This window comes from Canis lupus, chromosome 30 (genome assembly GCF_048164855.1).
Source record: "Canis lupus baileyi chromosome 30, mCanLup2.hap1, whole genome shotgun sequence".
Taxonomy (NCBI): Eukaryota; Metazoa; Chordata; class Mammalia; order Carnivora; family Canidae; genus Canis; species Canis lupus.
In genome coordinates this window covers 35,257,044-35,284,935 of record NC_132867.1, presented here as the reverse complement: position 1 = coordinate 35,284,935, position 27,892 = coordinate 35,257,044, and the positions used below count along the sequence as shown (strand labels likewise).

At 43.7% G+C, this 27,892-nt stretch overlaps 1 protein-coding gene across 8 annotated transcripts in view; it reads left to right on the top strand.

Moving 5' to 3' along the window:
* Positions 1–27,892, top strand: part of HLCS (holocarboxylase synthetase) — a 226,340-nt gene that overhangs the window by 50,006 nt on the left and 148,442 nt on the right. The window lies entirely within an intron of this gene.

The following is a 27,892-nucleotide window of genomic DNA, read 5'->3' as shown; positions in this document are numbered from 1 at the left end:
GGGGTGTCTCCTCCTGCTGACCCCTTTGCTTTGCCAGACTGTCAGTTTCTTATTAATTGTGGCAAATTATTTTGTGGGTCTTTTCCTGGTCTCCGTTAAATAGGGAAATTTGAGTGTTTAATAGATATCACCATGCAGTTTCAGCAAATACCTGATAGTTCAGGTGACGCCAAACACCAAACTTACCTGCTTTCCCTTGAGAAGAACAAAGTATACTTCCTACCTCAACCTTTTAATTTTTTTAAGATTTTATTTATTTATTCATGACAGACAAGAGACACACAGAGAGAGAGGCGCAGAGACAGGCAGAGGGAGAAGCAGGCTCCATGCAGGGAGCCCGATGCAGGACTCGATCCCTGGTCTCCAGGATCAGGCCCAGGGCTGAAGGTGGCGCTAAACCGCTGGGCCACCGGGGCTCAACCTTTTTAAAAGGGAAGAAACTCCCTTGAATTCTACTCTGCCCCTTGGCATGTTTAGTTTTCAGAGGAAAGCAGAGCAGTGGGGTCTCTGGGTGGGATGTGCTCACTTGGAGAAGACAGGTATAAACTCCAAGGCAGGTAGGATTAGGGTACCTTATACGATTGATTATGTGAAGTTTCCAAGAAATAATGTATGTTAAAGTTTTATGTGAATTGTATTATTTAAAAGACAATTGAATTATTAATATTATTATAATTAGACTGGAGTTTTAATAAGTTGCATGTATATAATGTACTTAAAAGTGCCTGGTGTCTAGTTTTAAAAAGATTTTGGGTGGTGTTTTAAATTTTAAAAGTGAATGATACTGCAATGGATGATTTTTTCCCATTTAAGAAACATTCTTTTTTCTTTTCTTTCTTTTTTTTTTCTTTTAAACAGTACTCAGCTTTTATTATTATTTTTTTCATTCTTTTTTTTTTTTAAAGATTTTTATTTATTTGCTTGACAGAGAGAGTACACAAGGAGGGAGTCAGGCATAGGGAGAGGGAGAAGCAGGCTCCCCACTGAACAGGGAGCCTCCCAGGGGACACGGTTCCAGGACCCTGAGAGAGTTACTTGAGCAGAAGACAGATGCTTAACCAATTGTGCCACCCAGGTACCCAAAGAAACATTCTTTTATAGCATTTTCATGATGGTGTTTAGCTAGTTTGTACTCTTTATTTTAATGTTTTATTAAAAATTTTTTTTAAAGATTTTATTTATTTATTCATGAGAGACACACACAGAGGGAGAGAGAGAGAGAGGCAGAGACACAGAGGGAGAAGCAGGCTCCATGCACCGGGAGCCCAATGTGGGATTTGATCCTGGGTCTCCAGGATCGCGCCCTGGGCCAAAGGCAGGCGCTAAACCGCTGCGCCACCCAGGGATCCCTAATGTTTTATTAAAATTTTTTAAAGTTTATTTATTTTAGTAATCTCTACACCCATCGTGGGGCTTGTATTCACCACCCCACCCCAAGGTCAAGAGTTACGGTTGAGCCAGCCAGGTGCCCCCCTACTCTTTTTTAATGGGTGCTCTTGGGAATCCATAGTATGACTTTGGTTTGTGGCTTGATCTCAGGAATTCAAAGCCCCACATCATTTGTCTCTGTTTTAAATGTTCAATTAATAGAAGGAAAGCAGCGAATCCATCTTGTGACTTTTATCAAAATAAAGTGGGTCCCCAGAGCTTCACTTCCTATAGATGGCCCACTTATTGTCCTCCCACTTTGGAGAGATGGGACAGAGCCTGTGGTAAGGGTCACTGGTCCCAGGTGAGTTGTCCTGGGACTGTCACTGTCCTAAATCATCTCTCTCTGCCCTTTCCTGGTCGTGGAGGGCTGAGTCTGGAAATGTGAGGGAGTGCCTGCTTCTTCTGGGGTCATGGAGCAAGATAGACCAGGCTTGCCCTTGGCAGTACTCCTTGACCTTTCCTGGGAATTCCGACTGGGAATCCTGAGCACACTGGTCTTGGGACTTGCCCTTCTGGACTCTTGGATGTATCAATGAAGAGGAAACAGTGTTCTCAATGTTTGAACTCTAGGCATTTCTTGTGTTTCTTTAGGATGGGTATAACCTGAAAGGCCTAAGCAGGGGCTTTGTATTGCGTGTCTGCTTGTATTAATGTACCCAGTAGATGCTTCATGGTTTTTTTCCATTGGGTTCTCTAAACTGCCTGTGGGTGGGTAGGTGGGGGGATACGTTTCTGCGACTGATTGGTGACCCTCATTCACAGACCTTGAGGATGAAGTGCTTGAACACCATTAAAGCAAGTATTTGTTCTTTGTGTGGATACACAGACACCCCGCATAGACTCCAGGACTACTAAGTTCCTCCTTACAGAATAACTTTGGGAGCAAACACTTTTCAGTTTTCAGAAATGTTCTTTCCTCATTTCGGGCCTTCCAGTGGGTCTGGTTGCTCTTGGATCTCTATGCTGTGGATTACTTTTTCTCCCTACTGCTTTTCTCTGAATTCCTTTTTACTCTGGGAGCCCAAGAAACTGAGTGCGTGGGTATACGGTTGTTGCGTGTACCCTCATTCCTTAGAGGATATCCTCTATCCTCCTTCTAGAAGACTTTGAATCTACTGTCAAAGGAAATATAAGAATTCAGGGTGTGAGAGTCTGTTTTCCTGGAGTACATATTCCTTAAAGGATTATCAGGCAAATGAATGTGAAGGTAGACCAGGACAGACTTCGATGATCATTCTGGAGGCAGCCGCCGAATTCCTTGGGGTCTTCTCCTAATGCCGAGGTGACGACATCTAGGGATGTGGTCTAGTCATTGTGCCGATGGCTTAGCACTTAGAGATGGTTTGGGATGATAGTTTGGGAAGAGAGTTGGGTGGTACTTTGTATTTAGTTTTCTTTCCTGCAGCCTCCTTACAAGATCTCGTAGATCCCTGTGGAATTAAGGCCTGTGGAGAGGCTGCTGGCATCCCGGCATCCGTACTACATGGCCCGTCCTTGGCTCCATCACCTGCGCTGAGGATTCTGTGCCTGCGCTGGCTCCTGCTCCCTTGAAAGTACTCTGTGCTCTTGGGAATCGCCCACCTGTCACCGCACGGTGTCGCTGCTGAGCTAGGCTGCCTGGTGAACAGACTCCCTAGACTGGGAAGGAGTTCAGAGACTAAAAAAAGTCTCTGCACCAGCTGCACATACTTTAGTAGTTTCCCATTATATTGGTGGCACTTTCTTTTGGATCTGTAGGAATTATTTCAGTGTCGCAGTCCACATTCGTCTTTCATTAAGCATTTTGCTTTGTCCTACGTGCTATTATAGGATGGAATATGAAAGAACAAACATCCTAGTTATCTGAATAGTTTTACTGCATCCCAGCTGTGTTTGCATAGTTTGGTGCCTAGGCCCTTGCTCTTTTAGATGGTACGGAAGATTGATGAGGCACCTATGAGCTTCCACATTACTATGCTACAAATAGAAAAGAATAGCACGGAGATGGAAAAAAACACTCCCCCAAAGTACAGTTGACTCTTGGTGTTTGCTGGGGCTGTGTTCTGAGACCTTTACTGGCATCCACACACCCCAGCAGCATGTGATTTCCCCTATAAAATCCAGTCATCTATGGCCTCATAAGCGTCACCATGCATGACACCTGAAGGAAGCAGGGCTCTGCGAGGTACAGCCCCTCGGGAACTTCCCGTTTAATTTTTTTTTTTTTTAAGATTTATTTATTTATTCATGAAAGACACAGGCTGAGAGAGAGAGAGGCAGAGACATAAGCAGAGGGAGAAGCAGGCTCCTTGCAGGGAGCCCGATGAGGGACTTGATCCCAGATCCTGGGATCACAACCTGAGCCGAAGGTAGGCGCCCAACTGCTGAGTCACCCAGGCATCCCGAGTTCCCGTTTAAACTCCCGTTGAAACTCCCAGGGGCAGGATTGAAATTCAGGCCTCAGCAAAATGATTCTCTGTCAAAGCAAACAAAACACATGAGCACTGTACACCACAGACATGTCTACAGAAAGAAAGACTGGAAGGAAGTACAGAACACATAGGGTATATTTCCGGGTGGTGGGCTTCAGGGTGATTATACTAAACTTTTGTATTTCCTAAATTGTCTGTAAGGTACATGTATTATTTTTATAACAAGCAAAACCAGTTATTAAAAATACACTCAAGTTACTGTTATTGGATTTTGAAAGCATCCTGTAAGTGATCCCAGCTCGAGTGTTAAAAAGCAAGGACACTTGCATAGATATGGATAGTTTATTTAATATTCAACATCTATTTTAATTACTTTAAAAGCATTAGCTTTGGGGTGCCTGCGTGGCTTAGTTGGTTAAGCATCCGTCTTCAGCTCAGGTCATGATCTCGGGGTCTTGGGATCGAGCCCCATGTTGGGGACTCAGCGGGAAGCCTGCTTCTCCCTCTCCCTCCGCCTGCTACTCTCCCTGCTTGTGCTCTTAGTCTCTCTTTCTATCAAATAAATAAATAAAATCTTCAAAAAAATAATAAAAGTGTTAGCTTTGTTAGTCATGACTTGACTCTGGTGATTGGCTAGTTATGGCTACACTGCTAGGTTTAATTGTGGCTCTCACCTTCCTATGCGGGCACCTCTGGGCTTCAGCTATGCATTCACATCTGTGGGTGGAGGGGATTTCTGGTGGTCCCGGAGGTCCTGGTGGAAGTTCATAATTCGAATGCCCCCCACCCCTACTTGGATGTTTCTCGATGGAACCCCTCGAACTATTTCTCAAAGAAGACCCAGATGTGCTGATGCCTACACAGTGAGTCCTTTCAAACCGTTAACTTCCTTCCTGGAGGTGTGAGTAGAGGGAGAGGCTCAGAGCATACGTGATTGACCCCAGATTACTGGGTGGCCGCCACGCTGACCTCCTGCCATGGATGCTGCTGCGGGTGCTGCCGGGAAGTTAGCAGGAATACACTTTCCCCGTGGGGGACTGCTGCGTGTTTGTGAGTGACCCGGATTTGATAGAAAAACATAGCTTGTTCCTTTGCAGAACAAAGTCCCATGGAAGAACTCGCCCTCTTGTTTCCAGGTTTCTGGGCTCTGTTTCATTTTTATCTCTGCCTGGGGAGGGTGTGCAGTGAGCCCGAGGGGTTTGTGCTTGGGGGGTGTGGGCAGCTGGTTGATCAGGACAAGCCAGGATGGGATCTCAGTGCAGAGCCCACTGCCAGTGGGTCCCTTTCGATGCCCCAGGGGAAGGGGGAGAGGATGGGACTGCGCACAGCCGGCCTGGCATGCTCTCCTACCCTGAGACATCACCGCTTGGGGATCTGGAGCTTTCTGAAATTACAAAGCTGGCCTCCTTTGGGTGTTCCTTGTGGCTGGTAGCTGATGGTATGGAGGCCTCCTAAGAGCGTTGGCAGGAGTCCTGCCAGAGAGAGGGCATGCGGTTCCTTCACCTTGGGGTGGTGATGTAAAACCGTAACAAGAAGTGACAATTGGGGTTGTTGTTAGAGGATCTGGGCAGACATTGTCATGTTGTGTGTACGTGTGTAATTTCAGTGTTGTGGGATGGGTCCTGTAGGCTTTAAAACAAAAAGTAATATCACATTTCATTTTGATTCAACCCCAAATCATTTGCCATGGAATACCTCCTCCCACACCCCCAAAAAAGCAGGTAGGAGCAGTTTCGGTGTCTGCAAATGTATTAAAAATCTCCTAGTGTAGTCCCTTCCACCAGGGAGTTACTTTTCCCATGTTGATTGCTTTCAGAAGGAACAGACTGAATCGTGCCCCATGGTTCTCATTCCTTCTCCTCTAACTGATCTCTTCATTGAGCAAACATTGGAGTGCCTACTACGTGTGAGACCTCCCTGTGGACGTTTCTGGAAGAGAGATCCAGTCCCATCTCGATCTTGCATGCGGTGTAGGTAACCAGGTGCCTCCCCAGGTGGCCTCATCTGGATCTCACAGTGGCCCTGACAGGTGGGAAGGCAGGGCAGGGGTCCTTACCCCTGGAAGAGCAGGTTGGCTTGTGGAGTAGCAAAGCATCTCACATATTTTTCTGAGTTAATCAGAATTCTCCAACAACAACAAAAAAAATCAAACACCCTTTGCTTTCAGTGTTTTCGGCGTCGTATTTGGCATGGCATCCTCCCTGCCTCCCCCTTTAAATCTTAGTTTTGAGTCTCAGATCAGTACGGCGAGATGGAAACTTCTAGTGTTACTTTAAAATACAGCTTAGAAAATAATTTTTAGAGATCCAAATTAGAGAGAAACTCAGAATTCCAGGTGCGCCCTGAATAGCTTTTGACATGTGGCTGACGTGGTGGTGTGGCAGCGATTTTACAATACGGCACCAGCTAAAGAGCAGCTGGCAGATTAAAGCAAACATTTAAAAGCTTTTATAGCTATGAATGTTTAGGGGTCCTTCATAGACCTTTCTCTCCTTTCTTTCTTCCTTCACCTAAACTGGAAATTTTTTGTTCATTTTAACTGCCTTCCTGTTATCGAACATAATACCTGTGGCAAAGGCGTTATGATGGGTTTTGATGCTGAAATGCAAAAGAGATAATACGGGGGGTGTTTCCCTTAGCTGCCTTTTATTTTAGTCTTTTTTTTTTTTTTGGAGGGTGGTGGTGGGGAGAGGCTTCTCAGCTACTGCGTAAACCCGATATTTTTTATTTGCATCTTATTATTTGCATCAAATTGTTATTTGCATCTTATTTTCACAAGAATGTTTCCAAAGCAGACTCCTGCAGAGTAAATACTTCTGGGCCCCAGTCCAGGCTGGGACTGATAACGTGCTCGTGGGAGACCCAGGCAGACGCAGCTTTGGTGTTTTGCACTTGGAATGGGTGCCGTTCTAGCTCGGATCTTGCCGCCTGGCCTGGGGAAGCGGGGTGGGCCAGAGGGAGCTTCTTTCTCTGCCATTTCCTCCTGCGGGTAGCACCCTAGCTCGGAAGGGCGCTTTTATTTCCTCAAGACTATTTATATCCACCGCTTATGCAGTCACAGATCTGTGGATGGGAAACAGGCCCTTTTGGAATAAAAAGTCCTCCAAGACCAAATGGTTTCTGTCTCCTACACCAGCTCCCTAATAGCTGCCATGTGTGAGCGGGTCCGGATTATGGTGCTGCCTCCTGGGGAAGCCGATTGAAGCTGTCTCTAGAAGTCTTGCAACGTTCTTAGGAGCAGATTTTTGTCTCTGGGGCCTACAAAGTACGTCCCCGGGAATGAGCCCCACGGGCCCGGGGCTGGCGGGCCCGGCCCAAGGGGCCTCTTGAGCTCAGGTGCGGAGCCGCTGGGCCCGCCCCGCCCGGTGCCGAGCTGCCCGGGGCCCCGCGGGGCTGGGCACCGAGACCCGAGCCCGGCCCCAAGCCGCCGGTCCCCGGGGGTGTCTGCTGCAGCCGCGGGGAGCACATTCTGCTTCTGTTCATGTCGATAATTCGGGAATGTCTCTCCGGGAATGAAAAAAACGATCACGTTTCGGGGTCGCCAAGCTGTCGCGCAGTTGGTGGCCCCAGATAGCGTGTGATCCTGTTTCCCCTGCCCCGGGCGGGAGGGTAGAGGCCCCCCGGGTGCCAAGGCGGGGGGTGCTCCTGGGTCGGACCCCCGCGGGGAGGCTGCCCGGGGCAGGACGGGGCCGAAGATCTCTGTGGCTCCCTCGCCAGCGCGGGCCAGCTGGGCAGCAGGAAAACGCGGCTCAGGTTAGTCTGTCTGTCTGTCTGTCTGTCTCGGAGATCAGGGGAGGGTGTAACCGCTTTCTCAGTGTGTTCTTGTTCTGGCTCCTCGCAGCTGCCTGTGAGCCGGTGCGTCTTTCCAGACGCTGCTGTGCCACGTCTGGCCACACACAGCCTTCCAGATACTGGATGTTTCTAGAAAAGCTCTGTATTATCCTTCTGCTTGTCTTGTATTTTTCTTTCTTAAAACGTTTCCACGCATTGGTTTAATAATACAGTCAGCAGGAGAAATACTGGAGTATAGATTATAATTTTGGTTCATTTTTTTTTTTTTAAGATTTTATTTATTTTTTCATGAGAGACACAGAGAGAGAGGCAGAGACACAGGCAGAGGGAGAAGTAGGCTCCACTCAGGGAGCCCGATGCAGGACTCGATCCCAGGACCCCAGGCTCACGACCCGAGCCACAGGCAGATGCTCAACCACTGAGCCATCCACGTGCCCCTGTAATTTTGGTTCTTATTGATTGTTGGAGATATTGCCCCACACAAACAATTCTAGAGGTCAAACCCCACAGGGTGACCTGAGGAATGGAATGAATGAAACGTCTTTAGAATATTTGTTGTAATTGGTAATTTTTAGTGGTATTTGAGTCTTGACAATTTTATTTTTTTTATTTTTATTATTTTATTTTTTTAGTCTTGACAATTTTAACATATGAATTAACAGATAAAAAAATAAATGAATTAGTAAGTGGAATACATGCAACTATTCCTATGTTTGCTTTAAGAAAACTTCTAGAAAATACTATAAGATTGCTGAAATAGAACCTTTCTTTGTGCAGACGTCTTTTTCCCCTGAGGATGAGAAACTTAGATGAAAATATCTACAGAAGCACCTGGGTGGGTCAGTCAGTTAAGTATCGGCCCTGCGCTCAGGTCATGATCTCAGGGTCCTGGCATCGAGCCCCATATTGGGCTCCCTGCTTAGCGAGGAGTCTGCATTTCTTTTTCTTTTATTTTTTTATTTATTTTTTATTTTTTTAATTTATGATAGTCACAGAGAGAGAGAGAGAGAGGTAGAGACATAGGCAGAGGGAGAAGCAGGCTCCATGCACCGGGAGCCAGACGTGGGATTTGATCCCGGGTCTCCAGGATCGCGCCCTGGGCCAAAGGCAGGCGCTAAACCACTGCGCCACCCAGGGATCCCTGCATTTCTTTTTCATTCTCCCTCTGTGCTCTCTCACTCTCTCTCATAAATAAAATCTTTAAAAAATAAATATGTTAAAAAATATCTACAGACTCCTGCTAAAAAGAAAAGCTATTTTCTCATTGGTATATGGAGATGTATAGCATGATCTTGTGTTATGTGTGTAAGTCCTCTGATGTGTCTCCTGTATATGTGTCTGGGTGTGGGGAAATAGGGCTTCTGGGTAAAGAGAATGATTGTGTTGGCACTTGGCTCTTGCACCTCCAAGGTTTAAATTCAGATTCTTTTTCTTTTTTTTTTTTTAAGATTTTATTTGTTCATGGGAGGCAGAGACAGAGGGAGAGGCAGGTTCCCCGTGGAGCAGGGAGTCTGATGTGGGACTGAATCCCAGAACCCCTGAGCCAAAGGTATATGCTCAACCAACTGAGCCACCCAGGCGCCCCATAAATTCAGAATGTCTTGCAAAAGCAGACTGGTACTGGCCGTCACAGGTCAGCAGGATCACCAGATTCTGGACTGGTGCCTTGCTGGGCTGTGTTTGTTGGTGTCAGACTCCACGAGTCTTTCTTTCCTGAGCCCTGAACTATGAAAGTGTGTAGTTTAAACCTACTTGCCTCCTGTAGGCAAAGTAAAATTTGAAAATTAACATTAAAATTGAAATTGAGTATTCTTCTAAGAAAACTTGTAAAGTTTTCCTTTTTTAACGCCAGAGTAAAGTATTTGACAAGTTGTTTTCTTGTCTTTGAGCGCAAATGAATCCTCCATACGGCAGTTTATTAGTGAGTAATTGGATGGTGCCACCACTAATCCCCCTTCCTGTTTTTATTCTCAGTAAATAAGGAAACACAGCTTTTAAAAGAAAACACCAATTGTGGTTTCATAAATTAAAAAATGATGCTCTGGTGTTTTGTTTTTTTTTTTTTTTCTTGAGGGATGGGGGAATGCCCAGACTTTTTCTGCCTTAGAATTGTCTAGATTATTACTCGAGATTATTGTTTTCCACAGCCAACCTTCTACGTGAAGATTGAAGTTTTTCCTCAGGCTTTTTTTAGTTCTGTAAAGTGCCTTAAAGGTCAAAGTGTGTAATTTTTAAAAAAGATTTTATTTATTCATGAGAGACACACACATAGGAGAGAGGCAGAGACACAGGCAGAGGGAGAAGCAGGCTCCATGCAGGGAGCCTGACACAGGACTCGATCCCCGGTCTCCAGGATCACGCCCTGGGCCGAAGGTAGGTGCTAAACTGCTGAGCCACCCAGGGATCCCCAAAGTGTGTAATTTTGAAGATTCTCTTCTTCTGCATGTATTTTGTTTTGGTGATGTTGGGATTACAGGTGATGTCTCAGTTTGGCCAAATGAGTGTGTCACAAAAGGTGGCTTTATTTATTTATTTATTTATTTATTTATTTATTTATTTATTTATTTATTTATTTATATTTTTTAAAAGGTGGCTTTTTAAAGGACTGTCCACTGTCACCAGCTTCTCATTACTTTAACAATCTCTGTTCTGTTGTGGGAGGGAGATGAGATGACCATTCATGTTCTTTCCAGGACTCCAGTTTTCATGCTAGTCCCAGCAAAGCAATCAGATCCATATATATATATATATATATGTGTGTTGTGTGTGTGTGTGTGTGTGTGTGTGTGTAGTTTTTTAACTTTTAGATCATTCCTCTGGATGCATTTTTTGGGTAAGGATTCGTGGTTATTACCATTTTCATCTTTATATTGGAACAATTTAAAACCATCAGTAGGTGCCTTTGCACAGTTAATTGAAAGACAACAAAAGAATGTTTTGCTCTGCTCTATGCTCTATTTTAATTCAGTTTTTTTCTCAGATTGATTCTCCTATTAAGAATTATCTGTGCCGTATATAGGAGCCTCAAATTTACAAGCAAGTTATGGTTTCAAAATCTGTGTGCTAAGTTGGCTGTTTTAAAACGTGGTTATTTATGTTAGTTGGGTTTCCTTACCAGTTCCCATACGTTCTCACGTTCCATAACACAATTAAATACCATTTTGCGGGGCTGCTTCTGTTAGACTCTGGCCTGGTGGATCTTGAATGCACTGGGGATGCAGAACACCTCTTTCTATCTCTCCGAGGTTTGACTTGGAATACAGTAGCTCTGACTCAGACGTTGCCCGAAACTATCCTGTTGGACACCTACTAATATCGTGAAACCTATGGTACATCTGTGTCCTTACAGGGAATCTGTGAATTTGTGTTGGTACGTTAATATTTTTCTCATATTTAAGAAACATTTTTTTCCATTTTCGTAGTAACTGCTGTACTGTACCCACATGTAAAAGGAAACGCTTTGTAGACAATTTTAAATGTACAAAAGTAAACAGAAAATTTAATGAACTCATGAGCTCAATCCCTCTTCTTCACAGATTTCTATTTCTGGCCAATCTTATTTTGTCTAATCCTGCCTGTCCCTTCTCCACATCATTTTGAAACAAATCCCAGCTATTGCTATCAGATCTTTCATCGGCAAATATTTCAGTCTGTGTTTCTGAAAGATAAGAGCTCTATGTAAAATCATGACCAGAAGACCACGGACACACCTAAAATAAATCAGTTCCTTCGTATAATCTCATATCCAGTTGGTGTTCTGGTTTCCAACTGGGCTTACGTAAGGATGGGCTGTATTATCCATGCATCGTGTATAAGTGTGTCAGTTTCTCTATACAACAAATACAAGAAGGAAGCAACTAGATAGAAGCCAGTGTAGCTTTTGAGGGGAAGTGATTTAGAAAGTAGATTTCCCGTGTCTCTTGAAATGCCATATTTTAGCCCTTGTTCTGGAAACAGCAGCAAATAATCATTTGCAATCGCATGCAAAACAACCGTGCACAGAAATACAGGAGTTTGGTCTGATGTGTGCTGATGCAGAGCTAGGCATGAGTTTCCCTCCCTCTCTTTTCTGCACCAGAAGTCCTGGTTTCTTCAACGGGGACGGTATTGATTTCTGCTCCGTATGCTTTCGGTTCGGGTTGATATTTAGCCTTTGACCCAGCCACTTTCTTACAATAAACAGTTTGTTGATGAGAGCAGCTGCTCACCAGATTGTTTCCAGATTGTTCTCTCCTGGCTGTGGTGAGAGCACACCTTATGAAGACGTCGGCTCGAAGCTTAGGGCTTCCACTTCTTGTAGCCCTCTGCCTGTGAAGCCAACTGTCAGCCTCTCAGCATTCTTCTAGTCCTATCCAGTAAGATGGTGAATCCACCACCCTAGAAATCAGGCCATGCTTACAAGCTTGACTACTTAAAACAACAACAAAAAGCCAAGCTTGACTACTTTATTTTATTCTCTGATGGAAGGGTAGCATTTTTTTCTAGAAGTTTCTGCCATATGGAGCAATTCTTTTTATTCCAAGAAGAATTCCCAGTATTTGGTCTGTGGAAATTAGTGGTATCTGGTGGTGCTGTGTAGGGAAGTTGACAGAGCATGCTTTATCTTGCATAGGAGTCTGTGCTCCTTGAATATTTACGGGTTTTCTACACAATTAAGGCATGAGGTAACTTTCCAGCTAAGGTAAGTATTACCTGCCTGGTTTTATTATCTTGCCCTTTTGAAATGAATTCTCATTTTTTTTCTACTTTTGGAAGACAGTACTACTTTTTTTTTTTTTTTTTAAATGCAAGCGACAGGTAACCTAATGACTTGGCAATTTATGTGACCCAAAAGTGCACCTCAGTTTGAATTTTTGCTGCTTCCCTAATCGCCCCCCAGCTGTTACCTAGAAGTGGACTGTCTGCTTACAGCAACCTTCATTAAGGAAAGGTCGGAGCTTTCAAGCCTCAGAGCCAACACTTTTCACTAAACTGGCCACCAGGGGCTGCTGTCAGAATGGTGAGTCTGAGCTCACCTCCCTAGAGGCAAGTTTACTTTTTCTACAACCAGTAAATTTTGTTAAGCTACCAATCCTGGTTTCAAACCTCAGGTCTCACTACACAGCCTCCAGTCACCAAGCATGCTTACAGCTGTATCCCTTCCAGCCAGGTATTACGTAGGACCTGGACCCAATTCAAGACCTAAGATTAAGACTTGTGTGTTTTTCATTCAGTGCCAATAAGCTGTTATTAATACACCGATTCCACATATACTGAAAAGCTTCATGAACGTACTGGGGTTTGTGTTCAGGGAGAGTAGGTCCTGCGTTTGGATCATTCAAGAGCCAGGCCTCTGGAGGAATGGCCCATGACGATGGCAATCTGGATTTTCAGGGAAGTGTTTCTTTCTTACCCGGAGTGGCCTTAGCATCCCTGTCCCAATGCAGGGGTCATGCTGATTCAACTAAAATGTGAAACGCTAGAAGATGTTCTTGGTGGTGGTTTTGTTTTTTTTTTGATTTTTTTTTTTAATTTTTAGTTTTTTGTTACAAGAGCCTTGGGAGCAAATTCCTTCTTTTGTCTTCAGCTTTTTATTTAGAGGAAAAGAAATTCTAAGAAAGGGTGAAAGAATAGTACATAAACCACATGTAGCTTTCACCTTGGTTCACCCTTGTTAACATTTTGCTACATTTTCTTGAGAAAGAAGGTTTTGTTTTGTTTTGTTTTTTTGGAAGATACATACTTTACTGCACACAACTTGTAAGTTATTTATGAAAGCATGAGACTTTGACATTGTTGCTTCTAGGAGTTGGCAACCAGTGGTGCTAGTTTGCACTTGGCCCTGGGCTTGTTTTCTTTATTTGAAGTAAACCAGTACCCTACTGGTTTGTAGTGGTTCTGGATGGCTGGTCATTGCCCTACTGGGCTGTGCTATGGGCACATCCCATCTTCACCTTGGCCATCATGTACAGAATACTTATGATATAATATATCTTAAAAATCCTGAATTACAGAACATGAAACATCTTGAAGCCACGTGTTGGGAGGACAACTAGTTGATCTTTTATGCCCAACAAAGGATTTCTACCCCCGATCTAAGAAAATTCCACTGATGACCACGTCATGAGTATAGGATTTAGAGTTTTTCTTTCAACTTTCTAACCCAAGTATTGTGCCTTGGGAACCTTAGATCTGATTGCTTACTTCTGTAAGAACTTTTCCCCCCCTTTTTTTTGGGGTAAACCGTAAGTAGTGTACAAACGCTGTTGTATTATTTATGTGAATATCTGTCTCCCCCATTAAACTGTAATACAAGATCATTTGAAAGCAAGGACCATATGTTGTTAATCTCTATGCCCCTTCCCAGTATTTGGCCTATAGTAGGCATTTAGTAAGAGCGTTTTGTTTGAACACTTAAGCGCTTTGGCTTTTCCCACTAACGTATTGTGAAACGCTTCCCCTGCTCCTGAGTCTGGGACACCCCAGGGGCCTCAGGGGGACAGGCTAGCAGCAAACAGCCCACCCAGTGCAGAATGGCTGCCCGTCCCATCTAGTTCTGCCACCGTTTATTCAGGTATGATGGGAATTTCATAAACAACCCTGCTAAACAGATTCAGAGAATCCGCTGTTGACTGAGCCTGAGGAACACTGACAAGGTGGAGTTTAGGAGAAAGATCAAAGAGTTTTATCTGTTATAAATGTGCTTTCCCATTTAGAAACTACTGGGTCCATGCTGGTTGGCCCACTAGCTGCCCCTTGCTGTGAAGTAGGAGTATGCTCTTCTCTTGTGAATGCAGTGAGGACAGTGTCCTGTGCCCCTCTTGGCCCCGGGGTGGGTTCTCTTAGCTTTTTACAGGGTCCTTGTGACAGCCAGTCAAACAGATGAACCTTTGCTAAAATGAGTGGATGGTTGGCATAGGAGGCTCTCGGCCTTCTATGAGTGCTCCTCCAGCCGGCTCCATCTCTTCTTTCCAGGTAACATATTGTTATTGGAAAATAGTACTTAATACTGTTATTAAGTATTTCTTAATATTGGAATCCTGGAGATGATGGTACAGTTTATTTTTATTTTTATTTCTTTTTCTTTTTCAGTTTTTTTTTAAATCTTAATTTTTTAAAAGATTTTATTCGTCAGAGAGAGAGAGAGTGTATAAGCAAGGGGAGTGGGTGAGGGAAAAGAGCTTCCCTGCCAAGCAGGATGCCCAATGCAGGGTCTGATCCCAGGACCACCACCTGAGCCGAAGGCAGATGCTTAACTGACTGAGCCCCCCAGGCGCCATGATGATGGTACAATTTATTTTTTTAAGATTTTATTTATTTATTCATGAGAGACACAGAGAGAGAGAGAGAGAGAAGAAAGAGAGAGAGAGAGAGGCAGAGACACAGACAGAGGGAGAAGCAGGCTCCATGCAGGAAGCCCGATGTGGGACTTGATCCCAGGTCTCCAGGATCATGCCCTGGGCTGAAAGCAGCACTAAACCGGTGAGCCACCTGGACTGCCCCATGATGGTACAATTTTAACTGAGCATTAAACATTTGGGGCTAAACATAGAATCTGTTTTTTTTTTTTTTTAAGAGTTTTTTCATTTATTCGTGAGAGACACAGAGAGGCAGAGACACAGGCAGAGGGAGAAGCAGGCTCCCTGCGGGGAGCCTGATGCGGGACTTGATCCCAGGACGCCAGCATCACAACTTGAGCCCAAGGCAGATGCTCAACCACTGAGCCACCCAGGCGCCCCCTAAACGTAGAATCCTGAAGCTGAGCCTTGGATGTTAAAACTGCAAGGGATGTTCGGGGTTTCTTGTTTTCCAAATGAAGAAACTGAGGCCCAGCATGGGCAGTGCCTGCCAGCTGGCCAGTAGTGGAGCTGCTGACCCGATGCTGTGCCGGGCTCCGCTGCTTCTATGCGCAGCACGCTGGGCAGATGCTGGGTGGAATGTTCGAGACGGGTCCTCGACGCGGGCCTGCGCCTGGCATGGCATCATCCACATCTGGGTGCGGGTCAGCAGGCCGCGCCGCCTGGGCCGTCCCCACTCGCGCGGGCCCACAGCTTCCCCGCCGCGGCCCTGCTCCGCCAGGAGCCTGTTTGTGTTGGACCGGGACAAAGGGCGGGCGTTTCACACAGGCAGGCTTAATGAAGGCTCTGGAGACTTCTGCGGATGTACAGCCCAAACCCACGAGCCCCGTCAGTGGAAGTTAGCGCCTCTCGTGTGGAAGCGGTGGGCGAGCCCCGACCCCAGAACGCCCCCCTTTCCTTTAGGGCCGCCCACGGCTTTCTCCTGCTCTGCGCCCTCGCAGAATAGATTGCACCTCTCAAACGAGCCCGTTTGGCCCAGCGGAGGTGTGATGCCTGTAAAAGCAGCCTTGTTAGAAATGCCTTATTCATTACCTCTGTTTTACTACTCCACCCGAGCCTTTTGTGGTCTTCACTAGTTGGCAGGTAACAAAAAATGCAGTAAATCCGTGGCCTTTCAGAGCCTGAGTGATACCTTTACGTAATAAAAGGAATACAGTTTAATAGACATTTATTGAGCGTCTACTGTGTCCCAGGCCTGGCAACCTAGAATGACTGCGACGTGGCCCGCTCATGAGGGACTCCTGTCCTTGGGATTTGGAGACCTGATGCCGTCTGTCCTGAGTCCTTTGGAGTTGCTGGGTTACTGTCCCCGGTGTGGTCTCGATGCTAACAAAGGGTCAGCTCGTGCAGAAATTCATCTTGCTGCCGGGTCCAGGTTGGGCCTCAGAGCCGGTTTTCAGAGAGTGCTCCCCCAGCCAGCTCCCAGCAGCTGTGGGTTCCCCCGCGGCGGATGTGTTGGCCACTGCCCAGTTTCCCCCATCTCCTTGTTCTCTACCCCTCCCTGGCCTCTTGCTCTCAGCTGCAAGGTTGCCCGGGCTGGAGGTGAGCGAGGTGGACACCTTTCCTCCGCCCTCCTGGCTTACGGCCCTTGTGGGCAGCTCTGTCCTCTTGATCCTTCAGGCCCATCCCGGGCCCAGGCGCTTCCCCGTCCCTTGGCTCTTGGCTTCTCTTCCTTGCCCACAGTTCCGTAAGTGGCTTCTCAGTGGAACCCTTCTGGATGAACTCTCTCTGTCCCTCGGAAAGCGGAGTAGTGAGTGATAACTCATTTAAATGATAAAAACTTTCTTTGTGTAAATGTCCTAGTCTGGGCTTGCCTAAGTAGACAGAGTTGATTAATGGTAGGCCCAAGCTTCAAATTTAAGTCTCTATTGCCAAACATTTTACTCTCTCCCACGCACTCTGGCTCTAAGCCACATATATTTGTTTTATCACTATTTTATCACTATTTCATAGTTGTGTGTTATATCGAATTTGTATCTTTCTTTGAGGCCCTGAGCATTTGCTTGCAATAAGTAGGCAGTTCCTATGTTGGGTTGGGTCCTCTTGCTGGAGACTGTGAGATAGGAATTAGTGCAGGGATTTGGGAACCAGGCAGATTGAGCTTCTTGAGTTTGATTCCAACTCTGACTTACTGCCTGTGGGGCTTGGGCATCATTAATGCAGAGGGCCTTGGATGGCACACCGGCTGCCCCTTCATGTCCTCTGTGTGTGCAGCACAGATCGATGGGGGCAGAGCAAAGGATTGAGACCTTGGTCCCTCTTCTTTTCTTATTGAGCTAAAATAATTGAAACATCAAATATGCTATTAACCATTTTTAAGTGTAGAACTCAGTAGCATTAATTTCTTTCACAAGGTTGTGTAGACATTCCCACTGTCTATTTCCAGAAATCTGTCATCACAGAAACTCTGTACCAATTAATCAGTAACTCCCCATTCCTTTATTGCCTCAGCTCCTGGTAACCTCTCTATTCTACTTGTTGTTTCTGTGAATTTGCCTGTGCTAGATATTTCATAAAATAGGAATCATGGTATTTGTCCTTTTGGATCTGGCTTGTTTCACTTAGCATAATATATTTTTTTAAAGATTTTATTTATTTATTCATGAGAGACACACACACAGAGGCAGAGACATAGGCAGAGGGAGAAGCAGGCTCCATGCAGGGAGCCTGATGTGGGACTTGATCCCGGGACTCCAGGATCATGCCCTGGGCTGAAGGCAAGCGCTCAACTGCTGAGCCACCCAGGGATCCCCACTTAGCATAATATTTTTAAGGTCCATTCATGACATGGCATCTATCAGAACTTATTCCTTGATGTGGTTTAACGAATAACTCCGTTGTATGTATCAACCACATTTCGTTTGTCCATTTGTCTGTTAATTCATCTGTCAACACTTGGCTTATTTTTACCTTTTGGCTATGATGGACGGTGTTGCTGTGAACATTGGTGTTCAGGTATCTGTTTGTGCTTTCACTTCTTTTGGGTATACCTCTGGGAATGGAATTGCTGGACCGTATGTTAATACTGTTTAACTTCTGAGGAACTGCCAAGTTTGACCCCTTCTATCTTAAGAGTCAGTGTCACTGGACTCACTTGGAGGAATTAAGATGGACTTAATGGGGAAGAAGCCTCATTGAGGGCCCCATGGGAGATCTTGCTCCGTTGATGCAACACTTGATATAGGACCAAGATGAGTGATCTCAAACCCAAATGCCTCTGGGGCAGAAGAGTGTGTGTCCCAAAGTCATAAGGGTGGTGCTGCTTGGTCCCCGCCAGTTACTGCCATGTGGGAAAGAGTTTCCATTTAATCCAAAGCAAGAGGATATTTGTTGTGAAATATCCTGATTTTTATGTGTTAGCAACCAGTTCAAAATGAGTAGGCCAAATAAAACACATTCCTTGTGGGATCATTTTGGCTTGTGGGTGTCTTTTGGCAGTGGGTGACCTGGATGTTTGTGGGGTTAGGTTGGTTTCAGCAGTGTGTCACTCAAGCTAGAAGCCCCTCCAGGTTCAGTCCATTCATTCTGGGGTAACCATGCTTGCTTGGGACTGGTGGCTGAGCATATTTGGGGGAACAGGAAAGCAGGGGTCTTGGGAACCGAAACTGGGATGCATTCCTATCCAAAGAGGAATCTGGACAAGTTAGGTGGGGAATGATCAGACTGTGGGGTCAGTGGGGCTGGGACAGAAGTGTCTGCCTGGGGGACCAGTCAGGTAGGGAGGAGAACACTCATCTCAGAATACTGGTACTGGTGCTCAGAATAAAAGTTGACCCAGAGGTTGCCAAATGAGCAGTTCCTGCCTTAAATGAAGTCGGGACCAAGAACCATCCTGCCTTTCCAGGAGTGACATCTTTTGATTATAAAGATCCACTACCTTGTGTGCCTTTAGACTTGCATGAAGACAGAGTCAATGTGAAATTGTGAATATTTTGTTTGTAAAATACTAAGAATTGAGTTGCTTCATATAAATTCCATGAGAATATCTGCTCCTTGATAGTATTTAACTGAAAATGAGACACCCGTGAAAAGAGCTTGTATTCCATGTCTTTGTGGATTCATTTCCTGATCTGCCCACTTCTGGTTGCCTAGCAGCTGACAGTGTTATGACTGAAGCACAACTAATTCGATTATTTACAATGAGGCAAATGTCCCTGAGATAGAAAACCTTTATCGGTTAAGATCAGTTATTTGGAGTTTCTTGGGAAGAGGAGCACCTACACCCAGATGGCACAATAAATATTTTGAATCCATCGCTGAGTTAGAGGTGTGGCTGTATTTTACCCAGTGGATCTTGTTAGATGGGTGAATGTAGCAAATAGGATGAGAGATGGGGTGAAGTGCTCTAATGTGGTGTGACGCAGAATACTGTACATCTCTGATCTTAGTTGCACTTCCTGTAGCAGACTTACTAACTAACCTTAGTCACTCCTGTGTGTTTACACTGAGTGTAAAAGTAATAAGCATTCATTTCTTCAGAAATTGGGATGCTGGTGTTTTTTGGACATGAGTTACTAAAGAGTTTTGTGGACTTCAGTTATCGTTTAGTGTTGCATGAACTTGTTATTTACATTTTTCAAAAAAATCAACTCTAAGTATGATTTATATTCAAGAAAATGCACTCATTTCAGTGTAGGGTTTGATAATGTACATGCCTGTGTAACCACCATTACAATCAAGATATAGAACATTCCAGTGTCCTACAAGATTCACTCCTTCTCTTCCTCAGTCAGCCCTCCTCCACTCTGCATCCCCATGTGACCAGCTTCAGCAAGCTTGGATCTGCTTATCACTATATAGATTAGATTGGTCTTTTTTGAAGTTTCTGAATTAAATCATATGGTAGCTACTTTTCTGTGTCTTTTCTTTTTTCTTTTTTCTTTTTTTTGTCTTTTCTTTTTTAAAAGCCAGCATATGTTTTTGAGATTCATCCGTGTTGTTGCATATGTGAGTAGTTCATTCCCTTTTATTGCCTAGTAGTGTTGTATTGTATGAATAAGCCATTAACTTATCTACTCATTCACCTGTTTGTGGACATTGGGATTGTTTGTAAATTTTGGCTATTGTGACTAAAGTTGCTATGACCATTCATGTACAAGTCCTTTGTGTGGATGTGTTTTTATTTCTCTTGGGTAAATACTTAGGAATAGAATTTCTGGGCCATATGGTAAGTGTACGTTTAATTTGGTAAGAAACTGTCGAATTGTTTTCCAGAATTATTGTAACATAAAAAAAAAGATTTATTTATTTATTTATTAGAGAGAGAAAACATGAGAAGGGGGAGGGGCAAAGAGAGAAAGAGAGAGAAGCAGACTCCCTGCTTAGTGCAGAGCCTAATACAGGGCTCCATCTCTTGATCCTGAGATTGTGACCTAAGCCAAAATAAAGAGTTGGACTCCTTATCCAGGTGCAGGTGCCCCATGCAGGTGCCCTCACTGTACCATTTTATATTCACATCAGTAATCTCTATAAGTTCCAGTTATTTCATGTCTTTGCCAAAACTAGATATTATCAGAACTTAAAATTTTATCCATTCTAATGGATGTGTAGTGGTAGCATGTTATGGTTTTAATTTGCATTTCCTTGGTGACAAATGGTGCTAAGCAAGTTTTCATGTGCTTATTGGCCAGCTGATGTTTTCTTTTGGGTAGTGTCTGCTCATGTCTTTTCATTGATGTTCTAAGTTGAAAATACATTTTCTATAATTCTGTCGGGCTCTCTACATAGAGCCTGCTTCTTCCTCTACCTGTGTCTCTGCCTCTCTGTCTCTGTGTGTCTCTCATGAATAAATAAAATCTTAAAAAAAATTTCCTATAATTTTGATTTAAGGGTTCTTCTTATCTTATGGATGCAAATCTTTTGTCAGATATATGTATTGAGAATAGTTTCTCTCAGTCTGTTGTCTTTTCCTATTTCTTAATATTATCTCTTGAGCAGCAATTCTTAATTTTAATGAAATTTAATTTATTATCTTCTTTTATGGTTCATATTTTTTATTTATCTGAGAAGGGCTTTATCTATCCCAAAGTCAGAAAGTTTCTCTCATTTATTTTATTTTGGAAGTATCATATTTGGGTCTGTAATTTGTTTCAAGTTTTGTATACCTGGAAGGTGTAAGGGCCAAGGTTTTGTTTTGTCTTGTTTTGTTTTTTGCATATGGATGTTCAATTGTTTCAGCACCGTGTATTGAAAGATGATACTTTTTCAAGTGAATTACCTTGGCACTTTTATAAAAAATCAATTGCATATGTATGTGTGGCTCTATTTCTGTCCTCTATTCTGTTTCAATAATCTGTATCTGTATGCTAATATTATACAGTCTTGATTGCTGCAGTTTTAGAATAAATCTTGAAATCAACTTTCTTCCCAAAGTTGTTTGACCATTCTAGGTCTTTTCCCATTTCTGTACAAGTTTTATTTTTTATTTATTTATTTTTTAAAGATTTTATTTATTTATTGATGAGATACACAGAGAGAGAGAGAGAGAGAGAGAGAGAGAGAGAGAGAGGCAGAGACATAGGCAGAGGGAGAAGCAGGCTCCATGCAGGGAGCTGGACATGGGACTTGATCCCGGGTCTCCAGGATCACACCCTGGGCTGAAGGTGGCACTAAACTGCTGGGCCACCAAGGCTGCCCTTGTGCAAGTTTTAGAATCAACTTATCAACTTCTACAAAAAAAGCCTGGGGTTTTGATTGAGATTGCATTGAATCCATAAATCAATTTGGAGAACAAATGACATCTTAACATTATTGTGTTTTTTGATCCATGAACATGGTATATCTCTTAATTATTCAGGGCTTTTAACATTTTTATTTCAGGACTGTTTTGTAGTTTTCAGTGTATAGGTCTGACACATTTTGTTTAATTTATCCCTAAATGTTTTAGATCTATTGACTCCATTTAAAATGGTGTGTAAACAAAATTTCAGACTTCAAGTACTCATTGTAAGTATATAGAAATACACCTAATTTTGTATATTGACCTTGTATTTTGCAACCTTGCTAAATTTGTTTGCTAGTCTAGTACTTTTTTTTAAGATTTTATTTATTTTTTTCATGAGAGACACATAGAGAGAGGCAGAGACAGGCAGAGGGAGAAGCAGGCTCCCTGCAGGGAGCCTGATGTGGGACTCAATCCCAGGACCCTGGGATCACGACCTGAGCCAAAGGCAGATGCTCAACCACTGAGCCACCCAGGTACCCTAGTCTAGTACTTTTTTTGTGTGGGTTCCTGTCATCTTGTCCCACACATTTCTTATTAGGATATGTTTTCATGTCATGTGCAACACGTCCCAATAAGAAATATAAAGCCATATTCACCTTTCTTGAGAATGGCTAATATTTCCCTACTGCTGTGACTAATTCAAAGGGCTAGCATTTATGTGACTATAAAACATTTAGTTTTTGATTTCTTTTTTTTTTTAAAGACTTTATTTAGTTATTCATAGAGACACACACACACAGAGAGGGAGGCAGAGACACAGGCAGAGGGAGAAACAGGCTCCATGCAGAGAGCCTGACATGGGACTTGATCCAGGGTCTCTAGGATCATGCCCTGGGCTGCAGGCAGTGCTAAACCACTGTGGCACTGGGGCTGCCCCAGTTTTTGGTTTCACCTGAATTGTATTCAATTAGCTTGAAATCTTAAGGAAAGGTAAATACTATATTCTTGTGCTTTAAATATTAACAAAATAACACTAATTGGAAGGCTTTTATGAATTTCATTGTGAAATTTGATAGCAGTTGTTTTGTTTTCAGTAGGACCGATGAGTCCAAAGATTTCAGATTTCTTTTTGAGGCTTATGTATCCATATCAAGACCTCTTATCAGTGCCTTTTTTGGATTTTACCTCTTGGAATACATATCTATATCTGTACCTATATCTATATCTGTATTTATAACTTGTGGAGTTTTTCTTTTTAAAGATTTTATTTATCTATTCAGGACAGACACAGAAAGAGAGAGGTAGAGATCCTAGGCAAAGGGAGAAGCAGGCTCCCTGTGGGGAGCCTGATGCAGGACTCCATCCCAGGACCCCGGGATCACAACTGGAGCCAAAGGCAGACACTCAACAACTGAGCCACCCAGGTGCCCCTGGAATTTTTCTTTTTTCTTTTTTTAAGATTTTATTTATTTATTAATGAGAGATACACACAGAGAGAGGCAGAGACATAGGCAGAGACATAGGCAGAGGGAGAAGCAGGCTTCATGTAGGAAGACCGATGTGGGACTCAATTCTGGGACTCTGGGATCATGCCCTGAGCCAAAGGCAGACGCTCAACCACTGAGCCACTCAGGTGTTTCAGGAATTTTTCTTAGTAAGGATTTTCTTATGGATTTATATAGTAGATGCTTATTAAGCATGGACTATTTGTTAGATCTGGGTGCCACAGATACAGTTGGGAGTAAGACAGAAATGTGTATATGTTGTCTTTATGGAGCTTACATTCTGGCAAGATAGTGGGCATTGAATAAATGGTTATATAAATTATAGAATTGTAATTTGATAAGTGCTATAAAGTCACTGTTTATGAATAAGAGTTCTAATCTAGATTGGGAGGGTCATGGGTCAGAGAAGTCTTCCCTAAAGAAGTGACATTTTTGCTACACTCTGGTGATTGAATTCAAAAAGTTAGGTAGATTTGGGGGTGGCATTTCCATACTGTCTTGGTGGTCATTAGTAGAGTTAAGCTAAGAATCATGAATTAATTCTTTTCTCCTATATATGTTAGCAACTACTTCTGCAATAAGTCATTGTAACTTGAGTGCATCTGAGAGGATGTATCAGGCAGGTTGGCATCAAACAGGTAGTAATTTTGATAGGTCTTGCAACCAGAATTTTATTACCCTACTCAGGGATGATGGAAGGAGGAGCCTAAGTGCTTCCTGTGTACTCAGTTTTATTTGATAACTTTAAGTTGTATTTCACTATAGTGAGTATAAATATTTGGGAAAATTATAGGTGGTCTACAGTTATTTTTCTTAAGAGATTCCAGATCTCTTTTTATATCTTTTAGATTATATTTGTTCTGAGTAATTTACTTGGCTGTGGGTAAGTCCTGAGAGATTATGTGAAAGAGGCAAAAGAACAAAAATCCATGTGCCTTGCTTTCATCGATTTTATTTTGCATGTTTGTGTATCTTTTAAGTATTGCTTTCAAAAACAAATAATTTCGGGCAGCCCGGGTGGCTCAGCAGTTTAGCGCCTGCCTTTGGCCCAGGGTGTGATCCTGGAGTCCTGGGATCGAGTCCCTGCATGGAGCCTGCTTCTCCTTCTGCCTGTGTCTCTGCCTCTCTCTCTCCCCGTGTCTCTCATGAATAAATAAATAAAATGTTTTTAAAAAAACAAATAATTTGGAATATTACTTTTGTAATTAGTAGTCATAATAGTGATAATGCAATTCCTTGAGAATCTGGCTCCTAACTTGTATGCAAATAAGAAAAAGTGGTTAAATTTGACAGGTCAGGTTGATCCACTTTGCCAAAGGATGTGTATATTTGAATAGTTTGAATGAATCTTTTAGGCACTTGTCATACTAGGTTGTAGTCGTGTGTATACAGACCGGTCTTTCCTTCTCTCTTTATTCTGTGGTACTATTCTTGAGACCTAGTTGGCTGCTCCATATGTATTTCCTAGATGAACGAGTATAGGTGACCAGTAGGATAATTCCCTCCAGAGAAGATTGCCTGCGTTATTCCCTTTCTGAAAGTGCTACCCAGTTCTAGCTGTTTTTTTGTTTTCATTGACTTCGAATGGAGATTTACATTGCCTATAGCTGCTGAGAAACCATTTAACTCTTTGCTGGAGTTAATGAAACCGGCAGTTAGTTAAGAAGTACTTGTCATCCAGATTATTTCCCCTTTTTGTGATTTAACCTATTCACCCATAGGTGTCCGTAGCTTTTGTGCTGCCCTTGTGACCTCTGACTCTCCTGGGGAATGTGATGAAGGCATTTCAGAGCTGTTCACTTTATGTTTTAGGAACATTAACCAAAGTTTAAGGCATTGGTTATAACTAACGGCCAGATTTGAGGCTTGGAGGTGTCTTAGTTCAGGCTGCTGAAACAGAATAGCATAGACCAGATGGGGGCTTATAAACAACAGACATTTATTTCTCACTTCTGGAGTCTCCACATCTGAGATCAAGCTGGCCTGTTTGGTTCTGGGGAGAACACTCTATTGGGGTGGAGAGAGCTGTCTTTTTACTGTGTCCATGCTTGATGGAAAGGGCGAGGGGAGTTGCTTTTATAAGAGCCATTGGGGATTTCAATTTCAATGTGAATTCTAGGGGGACACAGATGTTCAGTCAATAACAGAGGGTTCCTTTTGTATGTTTATTTATTCATTCTGTCTTCTTCCTCCAATAGAATTTATATCAAAGAAATAATAGTGAACAGGGAATATTCTATTTAAAATTTATCCTGAGGGACACCTGAGTGGCTCAGTTGGTTAAGGGTCTGCCTTCGGCTCAGGTCATGATCCTTGGGTCCTGGGATCGAGCCCTGCGTCGGGCTCCCTGCTCGCTGCGGAGTTTGCTTGAGATTCTTACTCCCTCTCCCTCTGCTTATGCTCTGTTGTTGGCGCTCACTCTCAAATTAATAAAATCTTAAAAAAAATAAAACTTATCTTGGTTCTTCATGCAAAGATGGAAAGTTAGTACTGTAGCTTCTGGTAGCTCATTTCAGCTTGCCGCCTTCTGACAGCTTTTCTGGTACTTGTTCAAACAGAATCATTTTGTATTTTGTGCTCCTCCGGGGCACTTTGCTTTTCCCTCTGGAACTGTCCTCTCCGGTTTTGTTCTGGAGTGCTCTTCTAGCTGTCCTCCCCATTGGATTGTGACTTCCTAGGCCAGGATTATCCTGCTATTTATCTTCATATCTCCATCCCGGCCTCATTTACAGTAGGTCAGGTTACTTTGCTGCTTTATATACCCCCCTCAGCTTCCTCTGCATCTATTCTGCGAAGCTCTGTAGCGCAGTGTGGCTGGATAAAAGCACAGAATTGTGCGCCCTGCTTACTCTGAATTCAGAAACACTAACCTGAAGTGGACCCTGAATACTTCTACTTGTTCATTCAGTTTCCCCCACTTCCTTCCTTTTCTCACTCTGCCCTCTCAAACCTCTTTCTTTCTTTTCACTCTTAGCTGTTGATCTTGCACTTTATTTACTGAGGAAAAACAGAAGGAATCCGAAGATGATGTCAACAGCCTTCGGCACAGGACCCCTCCCTCCCTCCTTGCGGCCTGAGAGCAGAGTAGTGGTAGATGAGTTCGCAGGGCTGTCCTGGATGGCTCTCCGGCCAGCTGGAGTGAGGGAGAGCTGCGAATCAGTGGGGAAACAGGCTGGCTGTCTCCAGTGGGGATGTGAACCCCGTCCGTCCAGTGGTTGAAGGCTCTGCTCCTGAAGCTGACCTCTGTGCTTGAGCAGTAGGATGCAGCCCTCACCTGTTCACCTGTTACGTTTCTGGATTGGACAGTTCACATCATCATTAAGACACATGCTGTTATTACTCTTATTTAACCAAACCATACCTGTTTGGACTCCCTTCCTCCCTGTAGCCACTGCCCCAGTCTTTTTTTTTTTCCCCTAGAGGAAACTCCTTCCCAAATTTTGTTCCTAGAGTCTGTGGTTTCTTTCCTTCCCCTGTTAACATCAGACTTGCCTGCACCAGATAGGCCCTGCCTTGCAGCCTGGTGGTTACTGCTCAGGCCTCTTCTTACTGCCCTACCATCATCTTCTTGTCTTGCTGCCTGTGAAACTGGGCCCAGAACTTCCAGGGCATTCCTGCACTCTACACAGACACAGACACACACACACACACACACACACACACACACACACACACACACTTACTTGATTTTCCTTTGCCTTCTCAGTGTCCTGTGCAGACTCCTCCTCATCTCTCTGACATCTAAGCATTGATACCCAGTGTGGGTTGAATTTTGTTCCCCTAAAAGGTACATTGAAGTCCTGATCTCCAGAACCTATGAATGTGACCTTATTTGGAAATAAGGTCTTTGCAGCCGTAATCCAGTTAAGATGAGGTCACGAGGGCTGGCCCTAATCCAATATGGCTAGTGTCCTTTTGAGAAGAGGACAAGAGACACAGACCAGAGGGAAGGGAGCCGGGGATTGCCAGCCACACCAGAAGCTGGGAGAGAAGCCTAGAACAGATTTTCTCCTAGAGCTGTCAGAGGGAGTGTGGCCCCGCCAACACCTTGATTTTGGACTTCCAGCCTCCAGAACTGTGAGAGAACGCATTTCTGCTAGGCCCTCTAGTTTATGGTGCTTTGTAATGGCAGCCCCAGGAAACCAGTGGAATCCCTCTTTTTATGGATACTCTCTCATTGCTCTCAGCCTGTCTCCTGGCTTCAAATTATCAGGTGTAGTCTGGAAATATCCCAAATTTATGTCCTTGGTGTGCACCTCTCCCCTAAGTCCCTGACTGACACGTCCTGCTTATTCTCTGCTTCCATGCATTTCTTTACTTCCTTTATTTTTAAATTTTATTTATTTATTTGATTTAAATTCATTTTGCCAACATATAGTATAACATCCAGTGCTCATCACATCAGGTGCCCTTCTTAGTGCCCATCACCCAGTTACGCCATCTCCCACTCCCCTCCCCTCCAGCAACCCTCGGTTAGTTTCCTAGAGTTAAGAGTCTCTCATGGCTTGTCTTCTCTGATTTTTTCCCCATTCAGTTCTCCTCCTTCCCATATGATCTTCTGCACTATTTTTTATATTTCGCATGTAAGTGAAACTGTATGATAATTGTCTTTCTTTGAATGACTTACTTCACTTAGCATTTCCGCCATGCATTTTTTTAAAGATTTTATTTATTTATTCATTGAAAGAGAGAGAGAGGCAGGAACACAGGCAGAGGGAGAAGTAGGCTCCTCACAGGGAGCCTGATGCGGGA